The following is a 17500-nucleotide window of genomic DNA, read 5'->3' as shown; positions in this document are numbered from 1 at the left end:
AGGCAGCCCGGAAAGGGAGCCAGGTCCTAAAGCCCGGCGCAAGGAGACAGGATGGTCCGGGGGGTCAGCGTCAGAAGAATCCCGGAAGGATGAGACCCCGGGGGGCAGAGGGACCCAGAGAAGAACAGTCAGGCGGAAAAGGTGGAGCAGGGCTAGGATATTAAGTTGGTGCACAAGGGGCGGAGACTCAGACGGAGCTTCGCCGATCTAAGCATAAGACGTAGAGTTGCACACAGCAGCTTGAGAATGGAAACTGTAACTCAATAAAGACTTTTATTTAATGATCGCTGGCTAGCGTGATCCTCTGTGAGCTAGGATCTGGAAGCAACCCTGACAGTAAGCTCCGTCACATAAATTGTGGGCATCCACGGCCTTGCGGAGAGGAGAGAAAGCGGGTGCCTACTAGCGAGCTCACGAACGGCAGACAACATGACGGCTGAACAGCAGATAGCGGAACTCAGAGAAGCAGTGTCACGACTGAATGCCGAGGCTCTGGCATCCAGGAAGAGAGAGGAGGACGCAGCTGCCGCCTACAGGGATCTCCAGGTCAGGTTGGAAGTGCTTACGAAGCAAGGGCAACAGACACCCAAACCAGAGGGGATTGGGTTGGGGAGACGCACAGGCGGTCTGGTCTCTCACTTCGATGGGAATTTGCAACAGTACCCCAACTTTAGAGCAGATGTAATGTGTGCACTGCAACTGCTGAACAAAGACTTTAGAGATGAAGAAGAGAAGGTGGGGTTCATCGTGTCCCATTTGCATGGAGACGCTAAAGCATGGCTGCGCAATTTGTGGAGAGATAAGGATCCGGCGCTCCAAAATGCGGATGCCTTTATTAAAGCGATGGATGGGGGCTTTTTATCAAGCATTGACGTGGATCTTGCCCGGAAGGAGGTGCATGGACTAAGGCAAGGGAGGGCCAGCGTGAGGCAGTACCATGCCCGCTTTTTCGCTTTGGTCAGTGCCCTGGAATGGGACAGAGATTCGGCCCCTGTAAGAGACCTGTTTTGGGAGGGATTGCACAGCTCGGTTAAAGATGAAATTGCGAGGGGGGAGAGACCCCGGACCACGCAGGAGATCGTTCAGAGGGCGCTGGCGGTGGGGGTGCGGCTGGAAGAACGTCCGTGGAGCAGGGACGAAGGGCGTGGAGGGCGCGAACCAGCCAGGGGCTCCTCCTTCCTTCCCAGAGAAGCAGCGCGTGCGCAACCCACGCCTCCGCCAGGAGGAGGGGCGGAACCTATGGAGGTTGGAGGTGCAAGGGCTGTGATGATCCCCAGCATATGGCGAAAGAGTGTCCCCGGAGGCTCCACAAGCACACTGCAGCCTCAGCAATGGTAACTGCAGCAACGCAGCACACAGAACCACAGCAGGGAAACGACGATGTCTGGCTGGAGGAAGAGGCACTGGGGCCCAGCCAGACGTGTCAGTGAAGAAGTCCCCGGAGGTTTTACAGCCCATGGACCCCCTCCCGCCCAAACCAGTAGTGAGGCTCACAGCATCTCTCCAGCTGCCCAATGGAATCACCATGGACGTGCCAATCACCATTGACTCAGGAAGCAATGCGGACTTTATAGGGCAGGACTTTGTCGACCGGCACGCTATACAGTTGCTGCCTGCCACGCTGCCCCTGCAGGTTGTCACGGTGGATGGCAGGGAGCTGCTAGGGGGGCAAGTGGTGAAGCAGACGCCACCAATGGTGATGCGACTTGGGAATCACAGGGAGGTCATCAGCTTCAACGTCACTCAACTATCGGACACGCCCATTGTATTGGGCATGAGTTGGCTGGACAAGCACAGCCCAACGCTGGCTTGGTACCAGAGGCAGCTGACCTTCGGCTCTTCCTTTTGCGCTGAACACTGCATCGTGCCCCGGCAGGAAGGAGAGGAAGAGGAGTCACAGCTGCAGCTAGGCACGCTGCAAGCGGTTCCCCACAAGTACGCAGAATTTTTGGAGGTTTTCTGCGAGAAGGAGGCAGACAGGCTACCCCCCCCACAGACCATATGACTGCAAAATTGACCTGCTGCCGGGGGCGGCGCTGCCCAAAGGGAAGCTGTATTCCATGTCAGAGGACGAACTGCAGGAACTCAAGGAGTTCATAGATCATAATTTGGAGCGCGGTTTCATCCGAGAGTCCAAGGCAGCGGGGGGCAGTCTGGTATTCTTTGTTAAGAAGCGGGACACGCCCCAAAAAAGACTCGTAGTGGACTACCGCATTTTGAACAGTGTGACCAAGCCATCGGACTTCCCCATGCCCCGAATCGACGACCTCCTCGCAAAGGTACGCAAGGGCAGCGTGTTCACCAAGTTGGACCTGCGAGGGGCGTACAACCTCATTCGCATGCGGGAAGGAGATGAGTGGAAGACAGCCATGTTCACGCCCCTGGGCACCTACGAATATAGAGTTATGCCTTTTGGATTGCAAAATGGCTCCCACGTTTTTCAAGCTTTCATGCATCATGTGTTGGCGGGGCTCCTCTACAAGACGTGCGTCTGTTTCTTGGATGACATCCTGATCTTTTCGGAATCGCAGCAGGAGCATGACAGACACGTCAGGGAAGTGCTGAGCAGGCTACAGCAACATAGGCTTTACGCCAAGCTGGAGAAGTGCCAATTCGACGTGACGGAGGTGGATTTCCTGGGCTACAAGTTGTCTGACAAGGGGCTCGCCATGGACAGTGCCAAGGTTCGAGCAGTGTTGGATTGGAAAAGCCCACGCAACCGGAAGGAGGTCCAACGGTTTGTCGGCTTCGCGAACTTCTATCGCAAGTTTATCAAAGGCTTTGCTATGCAGACAGCGGCCATCACGGACACGCTCAGCTCCAAGAAAAAGAAGTTCATCTGGACAGAGCAGGCGGAGCAGTCCTTTCAGGCACTCAAGCGTCTCTTCGCGTCGGAAGAGCAGCTGCTTCATGTCAACCCCAGCAGGCCGATGAGGGTGGAGACAGACGCTTCGGACAGAGCCGTCGGAGCAGTCCTGCTGCAGAAGGACCCGCAGGGGGTTTGGAGACCGGGAGCGTTTTACTCAAGGAAGCTCAGCAAGTCCGAACAGAACTACACCATCTGGGACAGGGAGTTGCTGGCCATTCATGCAGCATTCAAAGCGTGGAGGCACTTCCTGATCGGCGCCAAGCACACGGTGCAGGTCTGCACAGACCACAAGAATCTGGAGCACTGGCGCACGGCACAGTTCCTGAACCAGAGGCAAATACGTTGGGCTGAGTTCTTTGCGAACTTCGACTTCCGAATAGAGTATGTCCCGGGGGACACCAACATCATGGCGGATGCTCTCTCCCGTAAGCCACAGTATCTGGAGGAGGCAACGCCAGCGGCCGCCATGCACATCTTCGCACCGACAGTGTGGGCGTGCGCTGCGGCAACAGTTGACCTGGAGGCGGTGCGACGAGCGTTGCAGGATGACTCCTTCGCACAAGCAAAGATGGCAGAGGTGCACAGGGGCACGGCAGCAACCGACGAGTTCCAGCTGCGAGATGGATTGCTCATCCGTAAAGGGGCCATCTACGTGCCGGGAGATGAACTTCGCGCCAAGGTACTGCAGCAGCTGCACGACGCGCCCACTGCCGGGCACTTTGGCAAGGAGAAGACGATGGAATTAGTCGCCAGAGACTTCTGGTGGCCCGGAATGAGAGGGGAAGTCGCGGACTACGTGGCGAGGTGTGACACCTGCCAGAGGGCCAAACCAGTGCACAGACCGCCGGCCGGACTGCTGGAACCGCTGCAAACGCCGTTCGAACCATGGGAGAGAGTGGCCCTGGACTTTGTCACGGATCTGCCCAGCTCGAGGGGCAAGACGGCTGTGCTGGTGGTGGTGGACTTGTTCTCCAAGATGGCACATTTCATTCCGTGTGCGAAGGTGGCCACTGCGGAACAAACCGCCAAACTATTCATAGATCACGTGTTCAAGGTTCATGGTCTGCCGCGGTCTATTCTGTCCGACCGAGGGTGACAGTTCATCTCGAACTTCTGGCAGAAACTGATGGGCTTCCTGAACGTCAAGATCAACCTGGTCGTCAAGACTTCCGGTCGGCGCCAGTGTTTAATGGCGGTCCTTGCCTCGAGCTCCGAGGGAGGACTGCTCCGCAAGTTCGGGTCTGACCCGCTACGGCGAGCGGGGGACCCCTAAAATTGCAGGCGCTGAAGCCTGTAAACAAGGAGACTCGGTGGGCACCTTTTGCGCCCCCCGGTACTGCGAAAGAGCCTTTTTAAAGGCTACGGAGCGGCATCGGGTGTGAGTGCGGTGCTGAGAGTCGCTACCCAGCCTGCGGAGTGAAGCCGCGTCGCCATTGAGCAGAGAGCGCCGATTCCTTCCTGAAACTGAAACTGGACTACAAACCCGTGAGTAAGATCGACAGATGGAACGGGACATTTAAAAGAAGCTTTTCTAATTTGGCGGAAAACGGGAAAGGCATAAAGTAAGGAAGTCTGCCTCCCCGGACTGCATGTAAATAAAGCAACGAAAAGACAAGGCTGCATTTAAATGAAGGTTAACTTCTAAGTTGTTTAAACCGGACATCGGACAGAAATCTCCCCCCCAGTTAGCAGGAGAAAGGGGGGGAGGAAATTTGGAAAATTTAAAGCCTGCCTGAAAGAACGGGAGAAAGAGAGCCTCCACTGTCAAAACCCTGAGTCGGGCTGCCAGAGCAAACACCGGGCAGCTGAGCTGTCAACTCAAATCGGATACAAAGTTAAGATCTTGACTGGGACAAAGTTACAAGACTTTAATGGAGTTATTTTGTGAATAGCTAAGTTGAAACAGTAAAAAGTGCTTTGATTGTGGACTATGGGACTTTACTGCTTGGATCCTTTGTTTTTTACCTTATGGGCTTTTGGCTTTTTAAATTGGATATAATTAAATGCTCCCTCTAGAGGACTTAAAGAAAACTTGTTACTGTGAAAGGGAAAGAGTGGAAATTTCCACTTCCAAGCCTTTCCTGTGAGAATTGACCTTGAGGACATGAGTAGCCAACCAGATGAGATAACAACTAGATCCAAAGCAAAACAAACTCAACAATCTCAAAAGAAAAGAGGGTCGATGCAAGGCACAATACCAGCTGGACAGGAAAAAGCACCAACTGCATCTATGGAGTCAATGACACAGGCATTGCTCAAAATAAACCAGTCTTTGGAAGCACTGACAAAGCAGTCGGCGGAGAATACAAAAAAACTGAATGACTTGACAACCAGACTAGATTTGAACACAGCAAGTGTAGCTTCTAACACAGACTCTATAAACAAACTTATTCAAGAAAATTCTGAAACAAGAAAGATTGCCCAAAGTGCAAAAGATACAGCTGAAGAAACTAAAAGGGAGCTTGCACCAATTACAAAAAAGGTGAATGAACACGAGGCAACTTTGTCCTTGTGGGAACTTCAGAGAAAGGAGAGGAATCTTAAATTACGATCAGTGCCAGAGGAGGAGAAAGACAGTCTTGTAGAATTCCTCACAGAAAATATCTTTGAATTTTGGCAGAATGAATTTGAGGAAGAAGAATTTGAAATAACAACGGCCTTCCGGTTGGGCAGAAGGCAAGGAAAGAAGCCTAGGGATTGTTTGATTACATTGAGATCTAAAGAAGAGAGAGACAAAATACTAAATCTGCACTACCAAAGGTCTCTTGTAATCCAGAATTGCCAAGTCCAGATCTTTAAAGACATCCCTAAATACATACTGGAGGTGAGGGCCTTTTATAAAGATCTCGTCTATCTTCTGAAGAAGAACAGCATACCTTTCAGGTGGGAGTTCCCACAAGGGCTGTCCTTTAATTATAAAGGAAGGAAGATTAAAATAAAAACAGTTCAAGACAAAGAATTGTTTTTGGAAAGAAACTTGGAGGACTTACAGAAAGGAACAGTAGATACAACAGCAGAGAAAGAGCCGACTGATATAGCAAATCTTTCATTTGGACTTTTGCCACCATCGGAGGAGGAACAAAAGCTTGGAGCAGTTGGAGGAGTAGGCACATAGCACCAAAATGTCTCTGCAACTTCTTAGCTGGAATTGTAATGGACTTAACCTCCCCAGGAAGAGACGCCAAGTCTTCCATATTCTTAAAAGGGAACAATTGGACTTAATTTGTTTGCAAGAAACGCATGTGACTAGGACACATAGGAAATTACTTACAAACAAGAGGCTTGGACAAGAATTTATCTCATCAGACAAAGTTAAAAAAAGAGGTGTTGTGATTTATGCAAAGGAAAGATTGGCCCCTAAAATGATATTCAAAGATGAACAAGGAAGATACCTGGCGATAGAAATACAAGTTCAAGGAGAAAGAATTATGATTCTGGGAATATATGCACCAAATGAGGGGAAGGCGGAATTCTTCAGGAAGTTGCATGAGACTTTAATGGACTATTTGGACTTTAAAATTATAATGATGGGAGACATGAATGGCGTTGTCTCCACAAATATGGACAAGGCACAGAGACAGATAATCTCCAACGATGGAAGGCTTCCAAAGACTTTTTTTGAAATGACTGAAACACTGGGCTTGATTGATATTTGGAGAGTAAGGAACCCCCTAGAGAGGGAGGGAACTTTCTTTTCTGAAGCAAAAATGACCTGGACACGGATTGACCAAATTTGGGTAACTAGTTCTATGGCACCGAAGATAAAAAAAGCAGAAATCTGCCCAAAGACTTGCTCCGACCATAACGCAGTGAGGATAGAGATGAAACTAACAACAACTGGAACCTTCAGATGGAGGATGAATGACGCCCTATTTAGAGATGAAGAAATTTACAAAAAGGCCCAAAAAGCAGTGAAAGATTACTTTGAGATAAATTTGAGAACTGATGTGGAAAAAAGAACAATTTGGGACGCAAGTAAGGCCGTGATGCGAGGTTTCCTAATACAACAAAACTCCATAAAGAGGAAAAAACAGAATGAGAGAAAAGAAAAACTTTTGGAGAAAATAAAAGAAGCTGAAAAGAAATTGAGGTCTAAACCAAAGTCTCATGAGATTCTGAGAGAAATAAAGTATTATCAGACACAATACATGGAACTGACGAACCAAGAGATAGAATGGAAGATAAAGCAAATGAGACAAAGAACATTTGAATCAGCAGACAAATGTGGGAAACTTCTGTCATGGCAACTGAAAAAGAGACAAAAATTGAACACTGTGACAAGTTTGGAAATGGAAGGAAAAATTATCCACAAACCAAATGAGATAAATAATTGCTTCCAAAGCTTTTTCAGGAAATTATATGCACAGGGGCCGGCAAATGAGCAGGAAATAGAAGAATTTATTAAAAAGCACGGATTACCAAAGATTTCAGAACAAAGTAAAAGGATTTTGAATGAAAAAATAACAGGACAAGAGATAGAGGACGCCATTCAGAAGATGAAACTGGGAAAATCTCCAGGCCCAGATGGTTTGACTGCCAGATATTACAAGGCACTGAAGGAATGGATAATACAACCACTGAAGGAAGTCTGTAATGAAGTTTTGGAAGGGAAAAAGGCACCTGAATCGTGGAAAGAAGCTTTTATTTCACTTATACCGAAAACAGAGACTGAAAAGAACCAGGTCAAAAACTACCGCCCTATATCATTACTCAATGTGGATTACAAAATTTTTGCAGACATTTTAGCAAAGAGATTAAAGAAAGTTCTGGTACAGGAGATTCATAAGGACCAAACAGGCTTTCTCCCAGGGAGACATATGTCAGACAATGTAAGGAACATTATAGACATTTTAGAGTTGTTGGAAGTAAAGATTAACAGGAAAGCAGTTATAATTTTTGTGGATGCGGAGAAAGCCTTTGACAACATTTCTTGGACCTTTATGAAGAAGAATCTCCAAGGGATGGGGGTAGGCCAAAGTTTTGAAAACGGTATAGGTGCTATATACTCTAAGCAAAAAGCAAAGTTGATTGTTAACAATGTGGTAACGGAAGAGATTCCGATAGAAAAAGGTACACGACAGGGATGCCCACTATCACCCTTACTTTTTATAACAGTCCTGGAGGTTTTGCTGAATATGATTAGAGGGGACCAATTGATTAAAGGTGTCCAGCTCGGAGCAAAAGACTATAAATTAAGGGCATTCGCAGATGATCTGGTATTGACTTTGCAAGAGCCAGAGACTAGTACCAAAAGAGTTTTAGAACTAATTGAGAAATTTGGTCAAGTAGCAGGATTTAAATTGAACATGCAAAAAACTAAGGTGTTGGAGAAAAATCTAACAATGGCAGAAAAAGAGAAGTTTCAGAATGAAACAGGTTTAACAATAACAAAAAAGGTGAAATATCTGGGGGTAAACTTGACTTCTAAAAATTTAAATTTATTCAAAGACAATTATGAAAAATGTTGGTCAGAGGTGAAGAAAGATCTAGAAATATGGTCAAGGCTGAGACTTTCCTTGTTAGGCCGAATTGCTGTCATCAAGATGAATGTATTGCCTAGAATGTTGTTTTTGTTCCAGACACTCCAGATCTTGGACAAGATGGACTGTTTCAAGAGGTGGCAAAAATATATATCAAAATTTGTCTGGCAGGGCAAAAAGCCCAGAATAAAATTCAAGATTTTAACTGATGCAAAAGACAGAGGGGGTTTTGCCCTGCCGGACCTGAGACTTTATTATGAATCGGCAGCTTTTTGCTGGCTGAAACAATGGCTACTTCTTGAGAATACAGACATTTTGGATCTGGAAGGTCATGACAATAGATTTGGTTGGCATGCATATATATGGTATGACAAGGTAAAATTGCATAAAGGCTTTAAAAACCATATTGTGAGGAAAGCGCTGTATAATGTCTGGATAAGATACAAAGATTTGTTGGAAAGTAAAACCCCCAGGTGGTTATCACCAATGGAGGCCAAAGAGATAAAAAAACTAAATATGGAGTCCAAATGGCCAAGATATTGCGAAATTATAGAACAAGATGGCGAAAGAGTTAAATTGCAGAGTTTTGATAAATTAAAGTCTAAGGTACGAGACTGGTTGCACTACCGTCAGATAAATGAGGTATTTAAACAGGACAGGAAAATAGGTTTCCAGATGGAGAGGTCGAAATTAGAAACAGAACTGTTAGAACCCAATACAAAGAACTTGTCGAGAATGTACAATCTGCTGCTGAAGTGGAATACACAAGATGAAGTAGTAAAATCAGCCATGATTAAATGGGCACAAGACATAGGTCATGACATAATGTTTGATGACTGGGAACAGTTATGGAATACAGGTATTAAGTTTACAGCTTGTAATGCATTAAGAGAGAATATAATGAAAATGACTTATAGGTGGTATATGACCCCAGTCAAACTTGCAAAAATTTATCATCTGCCCAGTAATAAATGTTGGAAATGTAATGAGATTGAAGGTACCTTTTATCACCTTTGGTGGACCTGCCCGAAGGTAAAGGCCTACTGGGAAATGATCTATAATGAAATTAAAAAGGTCCTTAAATGGACATTTTTGAAAAAGCCAGAGGCCTTTCTCTTGGGTATGGTAGGCCAATTGGTGCCAAGGAAGGACAAAATTTTTTTTATGTATGCTACCACAGCGGCGAGAATTCTTCTGGCAAAGTATTGGAAGACGCAGCAGCTACCTACTCTGGAAGAATGGCAAGCGAAGGTGACAGAGTATATGAGTATGGCAGAGATGACCGGCAGAATCCGCGACCAGGGGAGAGAGACGGTGGAAGAGGACTGGAAGAAATTTTAAAAATACCTTAAAGACTGTTGCAAAATTGATGACGGCTGAGATGTTATGGTTATAAGAAATAGAGAACTGCAGCTGTAAATCTTAATTCTAGAAAAAATGCATAATGAATATGAGTGAACAAATTGAAACGAAGGGTTGCTGAGAAAGGGTTAACATAAGGATGCAGAAAAAGGGAGGTATGGGGAAGTCCGGGAAAGAAGGTTTACGAAAATAAGTTTAAGAAATTATACATGTTTATTTGTTTGTCTGTCTTGTATGATTTTGTTTTGTTATTTGTTTTATTATATGTTTGGAAAATTAATAAAAATTATTATAAAAAAAAAAATGAACGTCAAGATCAACCTGGCGTCGGCGAGACACCCGCAGACCAACGGGCAAGCGGAGCGGGTCAATGCCATCATGCAGCAGTACCTGAGATGTTATGCGAATCAACAGCCTGTGACGTGGGTGGATTACCTGCCTCTCGCCGAGTTCGCCTACAACAACACGAAGCACGTGTCCACGGGGGTCACGCCGTTCTTCGCCAACAACGGGAGGCACCCCAGAACCTTCCCGGGACTGGAAAGAATGGGGGAGGGGGAGCCGCAGACAGCAGATGCGTTCGCGTCGGAGTTGCAGGAGGTCCACGATCAGCTGCGGCGGCACCTGGAGCTGGCTAAACACGCATACAAGGTACAAGCGGACAAACACAGAAGGCTTGGCGAAGAGATCCATGCGGGAGACTGGGTCTGGTTAGCAGCCCACGCAGTGCCGGCCAGGTCGTTGGCGAAGAAGAAACTAGGGCATAAACAACTGGGGCCCTACCAAGTCGAAGAGCAGGTCAACTTTCAGCTTTCAGGCTGGCGCTTCCGGAAGGCTCCAGGATGCATCCGGTGTTCCACAGATCGGTGCTCACTCCCTACAAGGCACCTCACAGGTTTCAGGAACCAGGAACGGCACCGAGTCCGCTCCGGGAGAGAACCGGGCAAGCGGGAGTGGCACAGGAGGAGCGCATCAATGAAGTCACGGAGATTTTGGACTCCAGATGGGGGGAAGAGGGGGTAGAATACCTTCTCGCCAAGGAGGGCACCCCGGCCAGTGCCAACAGCTGGGTGCCGGGCTACGCTTTAGACGAACCTCTGCTCAAAGAAGAGTTTCATGCCCTCTTCCCACATAGGCCAATGCCAGCAGACTTTTTCGACGACTGGCTTTTCACGCCCACGCTTTCAGCCAGCACGTTCCGGGGGTTCGACTCGGACGAGGAACCGACACGAGACGTCCTTCTCAAGAGGGGTCACCCTCGGGATCTGCTTCAGAACCCTCGTATTGGTGGGATGATCGACCAGAGGAGCAGTGGCGCAGAAAGTGGCTGGAGGGTCCAGGACAAGCAACGTCTCCAGAAGGAAGCGAGGGAGAGACGGACATGGACGTTTTCGGGGACGACCCGGGTTTCGAGCACGGCGGCACAGAGACGGAAGCGGAGGTGACCGTCGTCGACGAGAGCAGGGAGGAAGAACCGGAAGACTTCAGATGGAGGCCCGCCACGGGAAGCGAACTGTACCCGACATTCGTCCCCTTGACACGGCAGCACCCAGCTCCCGCACCGGAAGGAGGGGAGGGGGGAAGAGGGGGCTTCGAAGGGGGGATGGATGTCAGGGGTTCAGGAGCAGAGGCGAGGGCTAGGGAGGAAACAGAGAGCAAGGGGGAGGAGGCAGAAGAAAAGATGAGTGATGACGACGACCCGAGATCTCCGAGTCTTTCCAGTGAATCAGAAGATTCACAGAAAGGAGCACCAGTAGCCAGGGCAAGGGGGGAGACTAGGGGGACACCCCAGGAAGATAGAGCCAGAGGGGACTCAGAGGGGAGCAGTTGGAAATCGGGACCAGCGTCACCGCCAGAGAGCAGGGAAGAGGAAGGGCGCCAGGGATCAAGCGCTGGCAGCTCACAACAGGAGGGAGGGCACGAGTCAGGAGTGGCCACACCTCCATCGGGGAGCGAAGAGACAGACGGAAGGTGGAAGGTTGGGCGCGCGCGCCAAGTTCAAATACACAGGAAGGTGGCGCAGTAGGCAGCCCGGAAAGGGAGCCAGGTCCTAAAGCCCGGCGCAAGGAGACAGGAGGGTCCGGGGGGTCAGCGTCAGAAGAATCCCGGAAGGAAGAGACCCCGGGGGGCAGAGGGACCCAGAGAAGAACAGTCAGGCGGAAAAGGTGGAGCAGGGCTAGGATATTAGGTTGGTGCACAAGGGGCGGAGACTCAGACGGAGCTTCGCCGATCTAAGCATAAGACGTAGAGTTGCACGCAGCAGCTTGAGAATGGAAACTGTAACTCAATAAAGACTTTTATTTAATGATCGCTGGCTAGCGTGATCCTCTGTGAGCTAGGATCTGGAAGCAACCCTGACAGTTAGGGTTAGGGTTGGGGTTGGGGTTAGGGTTAGGGTTAGGGTTAGGGTTAGGGTTAGGGTTAGGGTTAGGGTTAGGGTTAGGGTTAGGGGTAGGTTTATCATTTCTGTTAGGGTTAGGGTTAGGGTTAGGGTTAGGGTTAGGGTTAGGGTTAGGGTTAGGGTTAGGGTTAGGGTTAGGGTTAAGGTTACGGTTAGAGTTACGGTAAGGGTTAGGTTTAGGGTTAGGATTGGGGTTAGGGTTAGGGGTAGGCGTAGCGGTAGGGGTAGGTTTAGGGATAGGGTTACGGTTAGGGTTAGGGTTAGGGTTTGGGTTAGGATTGGGGTTAGGGTTAGGGTTACAGTTAGGGTTGGGGTTACTATTGGGGTTAGGGTTAGGGTTAGGGTTAGGGTTAGGTTTAGGGTTAGGGTTAGGGTTAGGGTTAGCGTTAGCGTTAGCGTTAGCGTTTCGGTTAGGGTTAGGGTTAGGGTTAGCGTTAGCGTTTCGGTTAGTGTCAGGGGCTCAGGAACAGAGGCACAGGGGAGAGAGGAAATGGGGAGTGAAGGGGAAGGATCTGAGGGCAGCGTAGGGGAGTATGACAGTGACCCGAGAGATTCCATGAGCTTCTCCAGCGAATCAGAAGATTCCCAGAAGGAGGCGCCGATGGTCAGGGCAAGGGGGGCCCCAGGGGAGACGCACCAGAAACAAGGGGCCAGAGGGGACTCCCAAAGCAGCAGCTGGAGATCAGGACCAGCTTCCCCACCAGAGCGTAGTGGGGGAGAGGAGTCCCATGTGTCAGGGCCAGCGTCTCCTCCAGCAGGGAGAGAAGATGAGTAAGGGCTGACCACGCCTCTATCGCAGAGTGGGGGAACGGAGGGGAGGTCAAGTCCAGCTAGCCTCCCTGAAGGGGGAAGCAGTGACAGGAGCAGTGTAACGGTCAGGAAGAAGGTTGGCGGCTGGGCGCGCGCGCCAATTTCGAATGTACAGGCGCGTGGGACAGCAGAAAACCCAGATTGGGAACCAGGTCCTAATGCCCGCCGGAGGCAGGGGGAAAACTCAGGGGACTCAGCGTCAGAGGAGTCTAGGAAAGGCGAGACCCCAGCTGACAGGCGGACCCAGAGGAGGAGAGAGCAAAGGAAGAGGTGGAGCAAGGCTCGAGTCTTAAACTGGTGTCTGGGGGGAGGAGATTCAGACGGAGCTTCAGCGGTCTAGAGTTTCAGATGTAGAGCTGCACGCTACGGCTGTGAAAGCGAAAATGAACTTCAATAATGACTTTTGTATATAACAACGAAGTGGCGTTGGTCCTTTGTGAGCTGGGACCTAGGGCAGCTCTGACAGTTAGGGTTCGGGTTCGGGTTCGGGTTAGGGTTCGGGTTAGGGTTAGGGTTAGGGTTAGGGTTAGGGTTGGGGTTAGGGTTAGGATTGGGGTTAGGGTTAGGTTTAGCGTTTTGGATCGGGTTAGGGTTAGGGTTAGGATTGGGGTTAGGATTAGGGTTAGTGTCAGGGCTGCCTCAGGTCTCAGCTCACAAATGACCAACGCCAAGTTCTTCTTATATACAAGGATGTTTATTGCAGTTCATTATTGGTTCCACAACCGAGGCGCGCAGCCCCTTGTCTGTTAGCCTTAGACCGTTGAAGTCCCCTCTGAATCAGTCCCTCCCCTGCACCAGTTTAATAGGCTTACGCTGCTCCACCTCTTCCTTTCCTTCCTTTTCCGCAGGGTCTTCCTGCCCGCTGGGGTTTCGCCCCTCCTGGATTCCCCTGCCGTGGAATCCCCAGACTGCTCTCCCTCCCTCCTGCGGGCTTTGGGACTTGGCTCCTCCTCCGGGCTCCCTGTTCTTCCGCGCGCCTCCACATTTGAACTTGGCGCGCCCGCCCAACCTCTAACCTTCCTTTTGACAGTCACACTACTCCCTTCACTACTCCCCTCCCCTTCCTGGAGGGTGGCTTGCTCCGACCCCCCTTCCCTTACTGCTGCCGAAGCTGCTTCTCCTGATACACTGGAACCTCCACCCCCTTCGCTGCACTCTGGCGGGGAGGCTGGTCCAGACGCCCAGCTGCCACTTTGGGATGCCCCACTGGCCCCCTGCTCCTGACACGTCCCCCCTGGGGCTCCCCTTGCCTTGACCACCGGCGCCCCCTTCTGGGAATCCTCAGATTCGCTGGAAAGACTCATGGAATGCCTTGAGTCATTGTCATCCTCTTCCTCGCTGTCCTGCGATTCATCCCCATCGCTCTCCATCTCCTGCCTCCCCTGTGCCTCTGTCCCTGAACCCCTGACAGTTAGGGTTAGGGTTAGGGTTAGGGTTAGGGTTAGGGTTAGGGTTAGGGTTAGGGTTAGGGTTAGGGTTAGGGTTAGGGTTAGGGTTAGGGTTAGAGCTAGAATTGGGATTAGGGTTAGGGTTAGGGTTAGCGTTTCGGTTAGGGTTAGGGTTAGGGTTAGGGTTAGGGTTAGGGTTAGGGTTAGGGTTAGGGTTAGGGTTAGGGTTAGGGTTAGGGTTAGTGTCAGGGGCTGCCTCAGGTCTCAGCTCACAAAAGACCAACGCCAAGCTCTTCTTATATACAGGGATGTTTATTGCAGTTCATTATTGATTCCACAACCGAGGCGTGCAGCCCCGCGTCTCTAACGTCAGACTTTTGAAGTCCCCTCTGACTCGCTCCCCCCTTTACACCAACTTAAGAGGCTTGTGCTGGTCCACCTCTTCCTGTCTTTCCTTTTCCGCAGGGTCTTTCTGCCCCCCTGGGTTCCTGCCCTCCTGCTCTCTCCTGAAGCGGATTCCTCAGATGCCTGTTCCCCCCTCCTTCGTGCTTTGGGGCCAGGCTCCTCCTCCGGGCTCTCTCCATTTCCGCGCGCCCCCACATTTGAACTTGGCGCGCGCTCGCTACCCCTGACCTTCCTTTTGACACTTACACTACTCCCTGTACTACTCTCCGCCTCTTCCGGCAGGACGTTCTCCCCCGAACTCCTTCCCCTGTCTCTTTCCTGCTCCGCTCCGTGTGTCACACTGGGAACCCCCCTCTCTTCCCTTCGTTCCTGCTGGGAAGCCGGCCCCGATCTCCCACTCCCGCTCGGGGTTTCCCTGCTGCTTCCCTGCTCCTTGCAGGTCCCCCCTGTGACCCCCCTTGTCCTGACTAGGGGCGCCCCCTCCTGAGAATACTCCGATTCACTTGAGAGACTCATGGAAGATCTCAAGTCATTGTCATCCTCTTCCTCACTGTCCTGGGATTCTTCCTCGTCGCTCTCCGTCTCCTCCCTCACCTGTGCCTCTGTCTCTGAACCCCTGACAGTTGGGGTTAGGGTTCGGGTTAGGGTTAGGGTTAGGGTTCGGGTTAGGGTTAGGGTTCGGGTTAGGGTTAGGGTTAGGGTTAGCGTTAGCGTTAGGGTTAGGGTTAGGGTTAGGGTTCGGGTTCGGGTTCGGGTTCGGGTTCGGGTTCGGGTTCGGGTTCGGGTTAGGGTTAGGGTTAGGTTTAGCTTTAGCGTTTCGGTTAGGGTTAGGGTTAGAGTTACGGTTAGAGTTACGTTTAGGGTTAGGGTTAGGGTTAGGGTTAGGGTTAGGATTGGGGTTATGGTTAGGGTTAGGGTTAGGGTTAGGGTTAGGGTTAGGGTTAGGGTTAGGGTTAGGATTAGCGTTTCGGTTCGGGTTAGGGTTAGGGTTAGGGTTAGGGTTAGGGTTAGGGTCAGGGTCAGGGTTAGGGTTAGGGTTAGGGTTAGGGTTAGGGTTAGGGTTAGGGTTAGGGTTAGGGTTAGGGTTAGGGTTAGGGTTAGGGTTAGGGTTAGGGTTAGGGTTAGGGTTAGGGATAGGGATAGTTTTAGGGTTAGGGTTAGGATTAGCGTTTCGGTTCAGGTTCGGGTTCGGGTTAGGGTAAGGAAAAGTGTTAGGGTTAGGGTTAGGGAAAGTGTTAGGGTTAGGGTTAGGGTTAGGGTTAGGGTTAGGGTTAGGGTTAGGGTTAGGGTTAGGGTTAGGGTTAGGGTTAGGATTGGGGTTGGGGTTAGGGTTATGGTCAGGGTTAGGGTTAGGGTTGGGGTTGGGGTTAGGGTTAGGGTTAGGGTTAGGGTTAGGGTTAGGGTTAGGGTTAGGGTTAGGGTTAGGGATAGGTTTAGGGTTAGGGTTAGGGTTAGGATTAGCATTTCGGTTCAGGTTCGGGGTCGGGTTCGGGTTCGGGTTCGGGTTCAGGTTAGGGAAAGTGTTAGGGTTAGGGTTAGGGAAAGTGTTAGGATTAGGGTTAGGGTTACGGTTAGGGTTAGGGTTAGGGTTGGCGTTTCAGTTAGGGTTAGGGTTAGGGTTAGGGATAGGGTTAGGGTTAGGGTTAGGGTTAGGGTTAGGGTTAGGGTTAGGATTAGGATTAGGATTAGTATTTCGGTTCAGGTTCGGGTTCGGGTTCGGGTTAGGGTTAGGATTAGCGTTTCGGTTCAGGTTCGGGTTTCGTGTTCGGGATCGGGTTAGAGTAAGGGAAAGTGTTAGGTTTAGGGAAAGTGTTAGGGTTAGGGTTAGGGTTAGGGTTAGGGTTAGGGTTAGGGTTAGGGTTACGGTTAGGATTAGGGTTATGGTTAGGGTTAGGGTTAGGGTTAGGGTTAGGGTTAGTATTGGGGTTAGGGTTACGGTTAGGGTTAGGGTTACGGTTAGGGTTAGGGTTAGGGTTAGGGTTAGGATTGGGGTTAGGGTTAGCGTTAGGGTTAGGGTTAGGGTTAGGGTTAGCATTTCGGTTAGGGTTTCGGTTAGGGTTAGGGTTAGGGCTAGGGTTAGGGTTAGGGTTAGGGTTAGGGTTAGGGTTAGGGTTAGGGTTAGGGTTAGGGTTAGCTTTAGCGTTTCGGTTAGGTTTAGGGTTAGAGTTAGGGTTAGAGTTACCTTTAGGGTTAGGTTTAGGGTTAGGGATAGGATTGGGGTTAGGGTTACGGTCAGGGTTAGGGTTAGGGTTAGGGTTAGGGTTAGGATTAGGATTAGCGTTTCGGTTCGGGTTAGGGTTAGGTTTAGGGTTAGGGTTAGGGTTGGGGTTGGGGTTAGGGTTAGGGTTAGGGTCAGTGTTAGTGTTAGGGTTAGGGTTGGGTTAGGCTTAAGCTTAGGCTTAGGGTTAAGGGTTAGGGTTAGGGTTAGGGTTAGGGTTAGGGTTAGGGTTAGGGTTAGGGTTAGGGTTAGGGTTAGGGTTGGGGTTAGGGTTAGGGTTAGGGTTAGGGTTAGGGTTAGGGTTAGGGTTAGGGTTAGGGTTAGGGTTAGGGTTAGGGTTAGGGTTAGGGTTAGGGATAGGGATAGTTTTAGGGTTAGGGTTAGGATTAGCGTTTCGGTTCAGGTTCGGGTTCGGGTTAGGGTAAGGAAAAGTGTTAGGGTTAGGGTTAGGGAAAGTGTTAGGGTTAGGGTTAGGGTTAGGGTTAGGGTTAGGGTTAGGGTTAGGGTTAGGGTTAGGGTTAGGGTTAGGGTTAGGATTGGGGTTGGGGTTAGGGTTATGGTCAGGGT

This window comes from Podarcis liolepis, assembly GCF_965112155.1.
Source record: "Podarcis liolepis genome assembly, chromosome: 5".
NCBI classification, from domain to species: domain Eukaryota; kingdom Metazoa; phylum Chordata; class Lepidosauria; order Squamata; family Lacertidae; genus Podarcis; species Podarcis liolepis.
Note: the sequence above shows the minus strand (reverse complement) of the source record.